The sequence below is a fragment of the Tachypleus tridentatus genome, chromosome 1 (assembly GCF_004210375.1).
Source record: "Tachypleus tridentatus isolate NWPU-2018 chromosome 1, ASM421037v1, whole genome shotgun sequence".
Lineage (NCBI taxonomy): Eukaryota > Metazoa > Arthropoda > Merostomata > Xiphosura > Limulidae > Tachypleus > Tachypleus tridentatus.
Window position 1 is genome coordinate 4,450,123 of NC_134825.1, and position 15,585 is coordinate 4,465,707.

The following is a 15,585-nucleotide window of genomic DNA, read 5'->3' on the forward strand; positions in this document are numbered from 1 at the left end:
ATCTGACTGCGATGGTGATGGTACATCAGAGTCGTCCATGTGTGATCGTTTTCCAGTAATCTGTTTTTCATTTTTATTTATTTTTTCATGAATAGGGTTTAATTTGTTTTGGATTTTTGCGCAAAACTACACGAGGGCTGTTTGCGCTACCCTTCCCTAATTTTGCAGTGTAAGACTAGCGGGAAGACAGCTAGTCATCACCACCCACCGCCAACTCTTGGTTACTTTTTCACCAACGCATTGTTGGATTGATCGTAACATTATAACGCCCCCATGGCTGAAAGGACGACATGAATAGGGATATCTATAATAAAGGCAATACATTTCAGTGCCCACTGACCCCACCCACTATGAAGCCCTACGAGGGGCGCACTACAATGTTAAACAAAGACATTTTAACAATGCCAGGGTTTCTTGAGCACTGTACCCAAACACCAGCATCAGACACAACGTCCAAAACACCTGTTGAGAACCAATGCTGACTCGACAGGACCAAGCAGTTCCTGGAGATTTGTCGGACACATATTCATGCTATGAACCTCCCTTTCCACCTCATCTCAAAGATGCTATATTGGATTAAGATCTGAGGAATGTGTAGGCTATTGCAGTGACTCAAGTCACTGTCATGTTCGTGGAACCAGCTTGAGATGATGTGTGCTTTGTAATATTGCACATTATCTTGCTAGATACAGCTATTGGAAAATGGGTGGACTGTGACCATAAAGAAATGCACATGGTCAGCAGCAATGCTAAGGTTCACTGTGACATTCAGATAATGCTTAATTGGTATTAACGAGCCTAATGTGTCCCAAGAAAACATCTCCTACACCATTTCACCACCACCTCCAGCCTGTACTATTGACACAAGGCAGAATGAATCCATGGATTAATGTTGTTTACGTCAAGTTGTGAGTGTGTAACAGCAGAATTCAAGATTCATCAGACCAGGGAATGTTTTTCCAATCTTCAATCATCCACTTTTGGTGATCCAGTGTACACTGTAGCCTCATCTTCCTGTTCTTAACTGACAGGAGTGAAACCCGGAGTGTTTGTCTGCTGCTGTAGACCATCTGCTTCTGAACATTACTGTTTTAAAGAGTGGTTATTTGTGTATTTGTGGCTTTCCTGGCAACTTGTCTTCTCTCATTAACAACGTGTTTTAGCTCACAGAACTGCAGCATACTAAATGTTTTTCTCACCATTCTATGTAAACTCTAGACACTGTAGTTCGTGAAAATCCCAGTTGCTCAGCAGTTTCCGAGATGCTGGAACCACCATGTATGACACCAATAACCATTCCATTGTCAAAGTCGCTTAGAGCACGTATCTTCCCCATTCTAATGTTTCACCGAACAACAACTGAACCTCTTGACCATTTCTGCATGCTTTATGTATTGAGTTGCAGCCACATAATTCGCTATTTGCATTAAAGCGCAGGTGTACCTAATAAAGTGGCTACTAAGGTTATACCAGAATAGAGAAGACAACATGTTATTTTGTCACTATTCTATCTATACCAGAATAGAGAAGACAACATGTTATTTTGTCACTATTCTATCTATACCAGAATACAGAAGACAACATGTTATTTTGTCACTATTCTATCTGTATCAGAATACAGAAGACAACATGTTATTTTGTCACTATTCTATCTATACCAGAATACAGAAGACAACATGTTATTTTGTCACTATTCTATCTGTATCAGAATATAGAAGACAACATGTTATTTTGTCACTATTCTATCTATACCAGAATACAGAAGACAACATGTTATTTTGTCACTATTCTATCTATACCTGAGAACAGAAGACAACATGTTCTTTTGTCACTATTCTATCTATACCTGAGAACAGAACACAACATGTTCTTTTGTCACTATTCTATCCATACCTGAGAACAGAAGACAACATGTTATTTTGTCACTATTCTATCTATACCAGAATACAGAAGACAACATGTTATTTTGTCACAATTATATCTATACCAGAATACAGAAGACAACATGTTATTTTGTCACTATTCTATCTATACCAGAATACAGAAGACAACATGTTATTTTGTCATAATTATATCTATACCAGAATACAGAAGACAACATTTACTATCTTACGACTATCACTTTATGAGGTGATATACACTGCTGGCCAAATTTTTAAGGCCAATGAACATAAAGAAAAAATATGCATTTTCCATTGTTAGACTCCACCACTTATTTAAGTAGAGCTTCGAAAGATGAAAATAATAAAATGGAAAATAAAAATAAAAACTTTTTTAGCATTTAATAGGGAAAATGTGAACACTATGAAATTAGCCAAAATACTAGCTGGTCAAAAGTTTAAGACCATACTGAAACGAAGCGTTAATCGGTAAACACGTAACAAAATTTAGTCATTTGTGTTTCAAGCATTAGCATTGTCAACATCTCCCACTGACATCTCCTGTGTTACATTAGGTAAAAACATGGCAAAGGCTAAAAAGTTGACAGAGTTTGAACGTGGCATAATTGTCGAGCTGCAAAAGCAAGGTATCTCTCAACGTGCCATCGTTGGTGAGATTGGGCGTAGTAAAACTGCAGTTGAAAATGTCTTAAAAGACCCTGAGGGATACGAAACGAGAATTTCAAGTGATCGGCCCAAGAAAATTTCGCTGACGTGAAGGAGAAGGATTCGATGGGTTGTCCGGCAAGACACCAGCCGATCGTCGAATCAGATTAAGGCCCTTACGGATGCAGAATGCAGCTCAAGAACAATAAGACGGAATCTACGAGAGAAAGGCGCTAAAAACCGTAAACGTCTTCAAAGGCCACGCCTTCTTCCACACCACGAAACAGCTCGGTTAAACTTTGCTGAGAAGCACCAAACATGAGACGTAGAGAAGTTGACGAAAGTTTTGTTCTGTGATGAAAGAAAATTTAACCTGGATGGTTCAGTTGGCTTCCAACGTTACTGGCATGATAAGGATATCCCACCGGAGATGTTTGCTACACGACACAGTAGAGGAGGTTCTATCATGATCTGGGGTGCTTTCTCCTTCCATGGAACAATAGAGCTTCAGTTTATACAGGGGCGTCAAACAGCAGATGGCTACATTGGCATGTCGGAGAGAGCAAGAGCATCCTTATTGACTAAGGCCCTCGCTTGTGTGGAAATGACTGGATCTTTCAGCAGGACAACGTTGCAATCCACAATTTTCGCAGGACAAAGGACTTTTTCATGGCGAATAACGTGATTCTTTTGGACCATCCAGCGTGTTCGCCCGAACTGAACCCCATTGTTTTACCCAATGTAACACAGGAGATGTCAGTGGGAGATTTTGACAACGCTAATGCTTGAACACAAATGACTAAATTTCGTTATGTGTTTACCGATTAACGCTTCGTTTCAGTATGGTCTTAAACTTTTGACCAGCTGGTATTTAGACTAATTCCATAGTGTTCACATTTTGACCAGCTAGTATTTAGACTAATTTCATAGTGTTCACATTTTCCCTATTAAATACTAAAAAATATTTTTTTCTCTTTTCTTATTTTCATCTTTCGAAACTCTACTCAAATAAGTGGTTGAGTCTAACAATGGAAAATGCATATTTTTCCTTTATGTTCATCGGCCTTAAGAATTTGGCCAGCAGTGTATATACACCATCGGATAAACCACACGATGGGCTATCTATGCTATGTTCACGGCAGATGTAGAACCTTTCATTTTAGCCTTATAAATAGACGAGTACGTTTTGTGGAAGTACAAACAACTTACTAGCTAAGAATATCAGTTATAACACATTTTGTTTTTGACATTTGATTTTTCTCAGACAGTCATCCATGTGATTTGCTGATTTACGTGTTCTAAATCGTTTTAATATGACGACTGTTTGACAGGGAAAATTACGTAAAAGATAAAAGTATTAATACCAAGATGAAACATGTGGTAACTAAATTGGCAAAATGAAATAACCAAACCACATACATTTCTGACCCATACGAAAATTCCAATCTGAAATCCCACTAACTACGCAGTATGATATGACAGAATCTATCTGGTATAAATCTGTTACCACCAGTGCTCAGGTCATCAGGTGTTCAGTGTTGTCCAATCAAAAACCAAACAGATTGTTACCGTCTCTGAGCTACTGACCAGAGGGAAGACAACCAGTCAGCAACACCCTACAATGTAGTAAGGGATTGACTGTCATTCTTATAACGCACCCACAGCTTAGGAAGTGGAGAATATTTTGGGGTATGGCACGGACTCTAAACTATGTCGCTACCTCCGTAATTTAGATCACTTTCTCAGAAGCATAAGATGAAAGAGAATTATTAATATAAATATTTAGCTTTTGCCAGTTTCTCATTCAGTTGTTTTGTAAACTGGAAAACATGTGATACATTTTTTTCTTTCTAATGATGTATTCCAAACAAATCTTAAAAATATATATGACATAATACTTAAAACAAATTACATAAACTGAAATTTTAATGTTTATAGAAGTCGCCATTGATTGAGCGGTAAGTCTGGAGGCATACAGCCCTAAAACTCGAGTTTCAATACCCGTGGTAGGCAAAGCACAGACAGATGATCGTGTAGATTTCTGTTTAAAAGATAAAAAAAGAAAAGAAACTACTTATAGAAAAATTTATGTTCAATATGTACCGCCATAATTTTAATTTGACTTTACTTGTATCAGTGCAAAACAATGGAATTCATTTATTTATATATTCAAAGGAGTAATTTGAAATAAAATAAGGAAAAACTTACAACACGTTTACTACGACTATGTTAACCAACAATTCGACACGAATATTCATTATGTATGTTAATAACATTATTAAAGTAAATCAAGCAAGAAAACATTATCAAATTCATGATACTACACTGTAGTTACTTGTGATGGTATACTATATATCATGTCTTCCTGTGGTCTTATACGTCCAAGAGCTCAGCTGTACATCTGAGGACTTAGAGGTTAAAAGCGAGTTTTGATACCAGCGATGGGTAGTACGTATGTAGCCCAGTGGGTAGCTTTGTGCTGCACAACAAAGAACGTTATAAATGATAAAACAAACTTACACTGTTAACATGTTAAGGGTTTTCAGTTAAGCAAGTGTCCAGTTCACAACAAATAATTTCTTTAGATCCCTTCAAAATTTGCTTTTTTATTAAAATCTGTAACCAAAATATCATTATTCTTTATCTTCATATGGAGCAAAGCATCGAACCTGATAGAGCAGCGCTCAGTGACACCCAGATGTTCCCCAGTTTCCATCCACTCAACAATTTACACCTAAAAAGTTAACAATAAATCTAAAATAGTGGTTTTTCTTGTAGGTTGTTTGACGCATTGGTGAAGAAAGCCATGTTCAATAGTTTCTAAAATTATTTTTCCCTCACGGTTTGCCTCTAGCATTTCCTAATCTATATGTTTGAAATTAGAATTGCCCATAATAATGATCTGATTAATAGCTAACAAATTAATTTCACTGTAAAGTCTTTCACTAATAATTTCATCAGTACCATCTGGTTGTCTGTAACAATACTCACGATCAGAAGCTCGGATGGATTAAATGTCCTTGTTAATAACTATGATATGTAACTCACATTTACATATAAACTTATTCCTCTTTGATACTCTATATTAAATAGTTTATAACCACGTATTTCTGTCATCAACATTTAACCAGGTTTCAGTTATTCCCATTATATCAGAATTCCCCACTCCTACCAATGCACTAAAATTACCTATTTTACTTCTTATATTTCTAGTATGACAACAGTAACAGTTAAGCCTAACCTAAGAACTACTTTCGTACTCGCTTCCTATACCAAACTTTTCTTTGCATGATGGGTTTTCTTATTTAGTTTATCCTGCCCCTTACCACTGTATAGCCCTTGTTTAAAACTCCCTTTACAACTAAGCAATTAGTTCTTGCAGACTGCTATTAATAGCTCCTACCATATTTAAACGCAAACCATCCAATCCAAATACCTCGTTTCTCCCAGTAAACTGATTTCAAAAGTCCAACCAGTAAACCAACTCATCCTTAGCCAAGCATTCTTCCGCAATGACCTATTTATAATTGTATTAATCTTGGGCAGTACCCCTGACACAGTAAAGTTGTGACGCTTTTCTATAAATCCTTTCATCAACCCCTTGGGCTTATCATTTGCCTCCTCTGACATATCTTTCCCTACACTATTAGCTCCTACCTACACAACAAAAGCAGCAGCATCTATATCTCCTGTTCTGTCAATTATATTCTCCACCTGTGACCATGAATAACATTATGTGATTCCTTTTCCATATTTACCCCACAGACTATCGTATCCGTATGCGTTGTCAAACAGTCTGTGTAAAAAAAACAAAAGAAGCCAGTATCTAACTCTGAAAAGTGTATTTTGTAAATTAAATATTTATAACGCTCTAATTCAATTTCAGGATAAATTTCAAAAGGGTTAACTTATAGATTATTAATTAATATTAACTTATCAATATAATGGAAGTTAAATAAATAGTTGTCAGCGAACGAAGAAAAACAAATATCCAAAGTGAAAGATTATAGCAGTAAGACTGTTGAAAACAAATCACATTAAAATAACTTTGGTTTCCTTTTATTAACGGCGATTTTCTCAAGAAAATTATGGATTTCAAGCCAGAAACAAGACTGTTGGACAGATAGCCCTCATGCAGCTTTGTGTGAAACAAGACTGTTGGACAGATAGCCCTCATGCAGCTTTGTGTGAAACAAGACTGTTGGACAGATAGCCCTCATACAGCTTTGCGTGAAACAAGACTGTTGGACAAAAGAGCCCTCATGCAGCTGTGTGAAACAAGACTGTTGGACAGATAGCCCTCATGCAGCTCTGTGTGAAACAAGACTGTTGGACAGATAGCCCTCATGCAGCTTTGTGTAAAACAAGACTGTTGGATAGATAGCCCTCATGCAGCTTTGTGCGAAATAAGACTGTTGGACAGATAGCCCTCATGTGCGAAACAAGACTGTTGGACAGATAGCCCTCATGCAGCGAAACAAGACTGTTGGACAGATAGCCCTCATGCAGCTTTGTGTGAAACAAGACTGTTGGACAGAGAGCCCTCATGCAACTTTGTGTGAAACAAGACTGTTGGACAGATTGCCCTCATGCAGCTTTGTCTGAAACAAGGCTGTTGGACAGATAGCCCTCATGCAGCTTTGTGTGAAATTAAAACAAACATAATTAAAATAACAATTCTCACGATATCCAGAACAATTACTCTCTACAAAAAATAAAATAAATAAATAAAACCCATATTTTTTCGTAATTGCTTTAATGTACAATAACATGATAAACAAACTGAAACTTTTAATCTCAGCGAAATCCGTCATTGAATGTGGTCAATAATTTACCAAATAAACAATCAGTTAAAAATTGGAAGAACAAATCAAAACTAAACATTGTATCACGTGAGAAAAATTAAAATTTATCACTAATTATGTGAAATAGTACGTTATACTAGAATAGAATTGTTTTCTGAAGCTTGTTTGAATCTTTTACCTTTAAAGAAAATTTTAGTGGATTTAGTACAGGGACTTATCTTACTGTAAGAACAGTAATAAGGGAAGATGGAATAAAACGGCCATCTTAACTTAGATTAACAGTGGATTTATTACAGGGATTTATCTTACTGTAAGAACAGTAATAAGGGAAGGTGGAATAAGACGGCCATCTTAACTTAGATTAACAGTTGATTTAGTACAGGGACTTATCTTACTGTAAGAACAGTAATAAGGGAAGATGGAATAAGACGGCCATCTTAACTTAGATTAACAGTGGATTTAGTACAGAGACTTATCTTACTGTAAGAACGGTAATAAGGGAAGATGGAATAAGACGGCCATCTTAACTTAGATTAACAGTGGATTTAGTACAGGGACTTATCTTACTGTAAGAACAGTAATAAGGGAAGATGGAATAAGACGGCCATCTTAACTTAGATTAACAGTGGATTTAGTACAGGGACTTATCTTACTGTAAGAACGGTAATAAGGGAAGATGGAATAAGACGGCCATCTTAACTTAGAACACGGTTTTCACGAATGAAGATGAATGTTATTAAATATACAGTTTTTTAAATTAAACCCGTTTTGTAATAAAACAATTCTTTTTTAATATTGAAAAAAAAACTCTTTTTGTGATGAGGAACTGTTTCACTACAAGGTTGGATAAAACGACCCCCTCTCCCAAGATGGGAGTCAAATAGCCCCTATAAAACACAAATAATAACAACATAAAATAATGCATCTAGTTAGTGCACTTAAATCATGTAACTCGTCGTTTAAATGCTCCCGGTAGAGTCGAGAAGGCTGTACGCTGTTCGTTTGTTTGTTTTGAATTTCGCACAAAGCTACTCGAGAGCTATCTGCGCTATCCGTCCCTAATTTAGCAGTGTAAGACTAGAGGAGAGGCGGCTAGTCATCACCATCCACCACCAACTCTTTTACCAACGAACAGTGGGATTGACCGTAAGATTATAACGCCCCCACGGCTGAAAGGGCGAGCATGTTTGGTGCGACCGGGATTCGAACCTGCGACCCTCGGATTACGAGTCGCACGCCTTAACACGCTTGACCATGTCGGGCCTTGTAACCCTAAAACACACTAACTGAAAAAAAAAGTTTTGCTTTGACTATTCGTATTCACAGCATGTCGCCACTGTCTGTATGCACGGGGTAAAGGGTACAATATTATTATTTGTTTGTTTGTGAATTTCGCACAAAACACCACGAGCACTATTCTTTTATCAACGAATAGTGGGATTGACCGTTATATCATAATGTCCCCACGGCTGAAAGGGCAAGCATGTTTGGGACGACGTGGATTCGAACCTACAACTCTCGAATTACGAGTCAGGCGCCTTAACCACCTGGCCATGTTAGGCTGTACAATATTATATAGACTAAAAAATGGGCTGTCATAAATGTCCCCACTAGTACAGATTTACAACGCTTAAAACAGGGGTTCGATTCCTCTTGGTGGACTCAGCAGAGCCCGATGTGGTTTTGCTATAAGAATACACACTCACACACACCCTGTCGAAAATGAGAGGGCAAGTGGTGCCACCTTCAACCCATAGTATACCCTAACTTTACATTTCATAGTTAACTGAAATAAATAATATTTTGGAAATCAGTCTTGACCACCAAAGAGACAGAAAAGTGCAATCGATTTAGTCAAACGTTTGTAAATTCCTTTGCGAGATAATCAGAATTAGACATGCATGTGGGGGTAATACAAAAGTTTCAATTTTGGGGTTATTATGAATATTTTAGTGTGCTTTTTTTTTTTTTTACCATTACTTAGCCCCCTGTTGATGGATCCTCTAATTGGCATGGAGTTTTTTTAGGTCAAGCTAGTATATAAATATGATAGTACTGTCTGTTGCATGTCCATGCAACTACTTATCTATGTAAATATGATTGTAATGTCTGTTGTATGTCCATGTAGCTACTTATCTATATAAATATGATTGTAGTGTCTGTTGTATGTCCATGTAGCTACTTATCTATATAAATATGATTGTAGTGTCTGTTGTATGTCCATGTAGCTACTTATCTATGTAAATATGATTGTAGTGTCTGTTGTATGTCCATGTAGCTACTTATCTATATAAATATGACTGTAGTGTCTGTTATATGTCCATGTAGCTACTTATCTATACAAACATAATAATATGGGCCTAGAAACAAATTTTCAGTTTTGCATTTTGAAAAACGTTTTTTACAATCACTTATGAGGAAATGTTTTAATATAAGAAAGCCACATCGGGTTATTTGCGGTGTCAACCGAGAGGAACAAAGCTCTGATTTTAGCATTACAAATCCAAAGACTTACTGCTGTTCTACCTCGGCGAGGAAGAGCCAATTTTCATGGCCTAAAATAACCTTTCATTAATCATGAGTTTGCATAAGTTCCGTCCAGGGGACGGGTAGTCCACCTGGGAACTTAATGTTGCTAGTCTTTGCACTGAAATTAAAAAATGAAATGTATGGACAACAAAACTGGAAAATATTTGTTCACTTATTAATTTAGAGTCTCCGTTGATTAAAGAGGTTTGTTTTATATTAAGAACATTAGGATATAACAGAAGAAAGTTTAATTTAGAAACGATTTAATCTTAATGAATTTATATTGTTGGTTTCACGGCTCTAGACTAGTTTCTCCCCAGTAGCACAGTGGTATGTCTGTGGTTCACACCGCTAGAAACAGGGCTTCAATACCTGTGGTGTGCAAAGCACAAATAGCCCATTCTGTGCTTGATTCCAAACAAACTCTAGGCTAGATGATCCCAGACTACGGCTTATTATACAAACACTTACAACACTTATAAGGTTTCACACTCTCCCTTGCATCCTTTCATTAACATCGTAATGAACAGACCGTAATCTGGATAAATGCATTTTCGATTTTATAACTTCTCCTATTTCGAGAAATTAAGCATGGCGCGAAACACACTAGTTTTTATATAGGTTTCATTACGGAGCGTGGCGTTTGTCCGAGAGTCTGTTCGTCTGTTTCTCGTTTATGGCGGCTGCTTACTGTGCTGCGTTTGAAAACTGCGCACACAGGCAAAGCTCAACACTCACTTTTGAAATGACGCGAGAATAGGCACGAGTAACATTGATGCCAAAATTGGATTTCACACACAAAATATGACGTAACGGTACGTCATTGTTGATTGGCTCAATAATTACTTTACATGATGGAAGGTGTAAGTGGCTCAGAGCTTTGAGTGAAACACAACATTTTTAAAAGTACATGAAGTAGATTAACTTAAAGCTTTTTCCATCACTGAGGACGGCTACTTTTGGTTTACATACATATAATTCAGTGTAACAGTATCTAACAACTAATGACATAAGAGTGAAGAAATGTCTTTCCTCTTTCCACTGTGTACAGACCACATCTGAGAAGAGACGTACAGTATAAACTTGATATAATCTCTCTAGACGAGTACTGTTAGAATATATTGTTATACAGGGTGGCCCGTAAGTCCCAACCCATCCATTATTATGTTATATTCAATTACGCATGTATTGTAAATTTGTTTGTTTTTTCAGAGAAATATGGCCGATGTATGCCCATTTACACTTGAAGACCGTGGGTACATAAGCGCAAGAATAGTGGTGACACCACACAGATACCTAAGATATATGGATGGGTATGAACACTGTATTTCAAACTAGAGGATTTTATGACTACTATATTTGTAAAGGGTATATCCAATTGAAAAGAACGGATATGATGTTGAAGGTTTAGATAGCGAATCGTTTTAATTTGATGTGATCGGTAATTATTTTAATGTTTAACCAATAAAATTTATCATTAACAGATTATAAAATAATGTTCAAACTCCAATAAAAGACATTTTTTAGAAAGTTTCTGATGTCTAAGGAATACATATTTATTATAAATGTATGCAACAACTGTAACAAATCAATGTAAAATATATTATTCATCTAAAGGTGGTGTCATTTTGAAGTGAAAACGTTTGGGGCTGTATCAGCAACAGATGGAAAAGTAGAAAGGGTTTATTTTGAATTTCGCGTAAAGCTACACAAGGACTATCTGTGCTAGCCGTCCCTAATTTAGCAATGTAAGACTAGAGGGAAGGCAGCTAGTCATCGCCACCCACCGCCAATGGAATTTGGCGTCACATTATAACACTCCCACGGCTGAAAAGGCGAGCATGTATGGTGTGACGGGTAGTCGAACGCCTCAACCCACCTGGCCATGCCGGGCCAAAAGTAGAAAGCACACTACATATTCAAAATGGGGTTAGTATACGAGTGGTAAAACCCCAATGTTTCATATTCCAATACTACTCTTGTCCTATAACTTGTAGGCAGAATATAGTTACCCCTGGCGACATAAACCCAGAAATCCGATGCTATGTGTTACCGTCAATTCTTTTCACCCAACCTCCAATATTTGTTTTAGTACTAACATGTTAATAACACTTTGTATTGTAAATCTTAGATTTGGTGTTATAAACTATAATCCAACCTCTATAGTTCTGGTACCTCAACTGAATCTATGTAAAATAAACAACGGAGGTGGAGGAAAGAGTCAATAGGGAAAAGAAAGAAAAAAACATCGTAATAAGTCAAACAGCTAAAGTAAATTACAAGTAAGTAAGTCAAACAGCTAATGTAAGTAAGTCAAACGGCTGATGTAAGCCTAAACCAATTATTGACACCAGGTAAACCAACCGAGTCAATAATTAAGCTGTTGTTAACACAGTTTCCTAATCAACGGCTTTCTCTTATAAACTTATTATTGTTCTACGTTTGCTATTAAACTCTACTGTTCTCTTTGGCATTTTTATAACTTATTTGTTTTGTACATCTACATACATTTCAAAATGGTTTCTAATCAGTTTTTACATCTATATATTTAAACAATGGCATTACATGTCACGTTACGTGAACGTGTTTTGGAACGTCGTGAGTAAATGCGTCATTTAATTCCATTCTTGAAACAGGAAGTCTTACATTACATTACAAGCAGGTATATGGTAATAAAAAGTAAAATATTTATTTCCGAATTTTTCATTTTTACCTAAAGTATTATTTCTTACATGTTTCTGTAATTTTCTTTGTCTTTTTTACGTTTGTCTTTATTATTGTTTCTGACACCTACTGCCAGCTTAAAAACTTGGGCAAAATAAGCCACGCCCAAAGGTCTGATGCAAGACTGTATTACGCATACCTCTTGTTTCCATATTGTTGTATACTATCGCCCTCTAAAATTATTATTTCAAGTTTGAAATAACTGCATTTAAATTGTAATAAAACAAAGATACCACTAACTTGTAGGCATAGAATAAAAGGTGACAAATGTCAAATTAGTAAAATTATACATAATCAGATGATGTTAGATCGTCAATATAGAAGGACGGAAACATACTTGTTAGGAAGTGAAGAAATAGACCACATGCGAAGATGACATTATGAAATTATATCGTTGGAGATAATTAACCTTAGCGAAGTTTAATTATATTTTTCTTTATTTCCTTATCTCTTCAGATAGGCCCGGCATGGCCAAGCGTGTTAAGGCGTGCGACTCGTAATCTGAGGGTCGCGGGTTCGCATCCCCGTCGTGCCAAACATGCGCGCCCTTTCAGCCGTGTGGAGCGTTATAATATGACGAACAATCCCACTATTCGTTGGTAAAAGAGTAGCCCAAAAGTTGGCGGTGGGTGGTGATGACTAGCTGTCTTCCCTTTTGTCTTACACTACTAAATTAGGGATGGCTAGCACAGATAGCCCTCGAGTAGCTTTGCGGGAAATTCAAAAACCAAACCAAACCAAATTCTTCAGATATTCTCTAACCACAATCATATCAATAATTATCCAACGTATTTGGTGGTATAACGACGTGTGTCCAAACCCGAATTCATCAAATCAACACATTTTTTACCTCTTATCATAGACTCATTGCCTTTACAATTACATATCATCCATTCAAAACACACAAAACTCATATTGTTAGACAACTTTCACATCATAACACAGGACAATACCGTCAGTCACGTGCTAACCGCTGATTTCTTACAAACGAGACAAAGGTTTACTTGTCCAATGTCAACAGCGATTGGGTTATATTGAAAATAGTTAAGTACAACAGCTACAACGGTCGTCTTTACACAGAGTATACGTTAAGGGTCTTAAAGCAGTCTGTTCTATAAATAGCCGTTTCAAGTGTAGATGCCGATGTTTATTTGTTACAACTGCAACCACAACTAAATAGCTGAAAACAACAATATTCCGCTCTCTGAAATAGCACCATAATACTTATGTAGAATTTTGATTAGGCTAAAATAAGCCTGTAGCAGCGAGCACTTATAAACACTGCTCTATGGTACTCCCTTTCCAACATCAATAAAAGAACCACGTGAAAAACGATATTTCCAAGTTATGTCGTGCATATTAGTGGTTTTGATACTTTTTAAAATAACCATAAGTATTGTTATTTCTTTAAATGTTTTATACGTATTTTTATTGTGTGTTTTATTTAATTTTTTACACTCTAACACTTTTATTTCCGTAATATTCATGAAGAGTTCATCGATGTTTTTTAAACATTCTTATGATGTTATTACCGTATCGTATAAATCTCGTATTTTTATCTCGCGTTACATTCTGTCCTCGTGTAAGAACATCGTGCGCAACAATAAACAATAGAGTTGTTTGTTTCTGAATTTCGCGTAATTTAGCAGTGTAAGATAAGGGGAAAACAGCGAGTTATCATCACCCACCGCTAACTCTTGGGCTTCTCTTTTACCAACGAATAATAGGATTGACTGTCACAGTATAGCGCTCCCACAGCTGAAAGGGCGAGCAAGTATAGTGTGACGGAAATTCGAATCCATGATCCTCAGTTTACGAGTCGACACCCTAACCATCTAGTCATGCCAGGGTATTTTAATTATGTACTACCAAACAAAACTTTTATACATATAATTCAACTTTTTATTATACATCAATATTGCATTCTTTCAGAGTTTTGATAGAACTAATAAAACAATTTTGTGATAAATTCTTTGTTTACAGAATTTAACGTAAATATCCAAAAAGTCACAAGAGTTCAAACACACCACCATACTGCATACTGATATTCAGTACTGAACCACAACGAGTTTTATTTAACTCCTGAGCAGGAGCGTAGATCCTGGGGAAGTATATATCCCCTTCATTTTAGGTGAGGGGTATGGTGCATACAATCATCCCCCCCTACAGTTTGGTCTGTTGAATTGTTTTATTGCATCATAGGCCTACAAATTGTGTTTGTTCTTGTGATTCTCGTGTTCTTACCAATCGAATTACATAATTAGGCCTATATGTAGGCTTTTTCAGTAGCCGAAACATATCTTTAATATAGGCGTGCTTCTAAGCTTTTCGATCTAAGCGATAGTTCGTCAGTATCAGTCAGTAGGCCTAAGTATACATGCAAGTATCGTGACAACGAGATTACTCTGTGACTACATGTTTACAGCTTTCAGGTTCACGTAATCAGAGATAATCAATTTGTAAATTGAACAGTCCACGTAAGTGGTTGAAAAAATCATCCCCCATTGGGTGTAAAAAATCTACGCCCCTGCTTCTAAGCCTTAATAAACACCAATGATATTGTACAGGATATATAAAATAAAATTAGTTATGCCGAATGACAAAAGGTAAGCTATACATATTCATATTTAAATCTAAAATAAGGCAACAATAATCAACTGGAAAGTTAAACACCCAGAAGAATCATATAATATTCTAGTATAAAGTTGAATATGCTGCTAAAATGTGAACTGTTTTCAACACTAAACTGCGGCTCAAACATATTTAATCTTAATAAATGTTTCGTTCAGTGATAAGAAATAACGATGTGTAGGCCATTCATTGCTATTGTAATTGTTAATGTTATCTAAAGCAAGCTAACGCTAAAAGCATCACACATTTCATCATTAGTACATTTTAGGCTTAAGTTTCATATTTTTATGATATGCCAGGTTGATATTCTATAGACAAGTTATACATAACAAGTAGACATCAAAATAAAA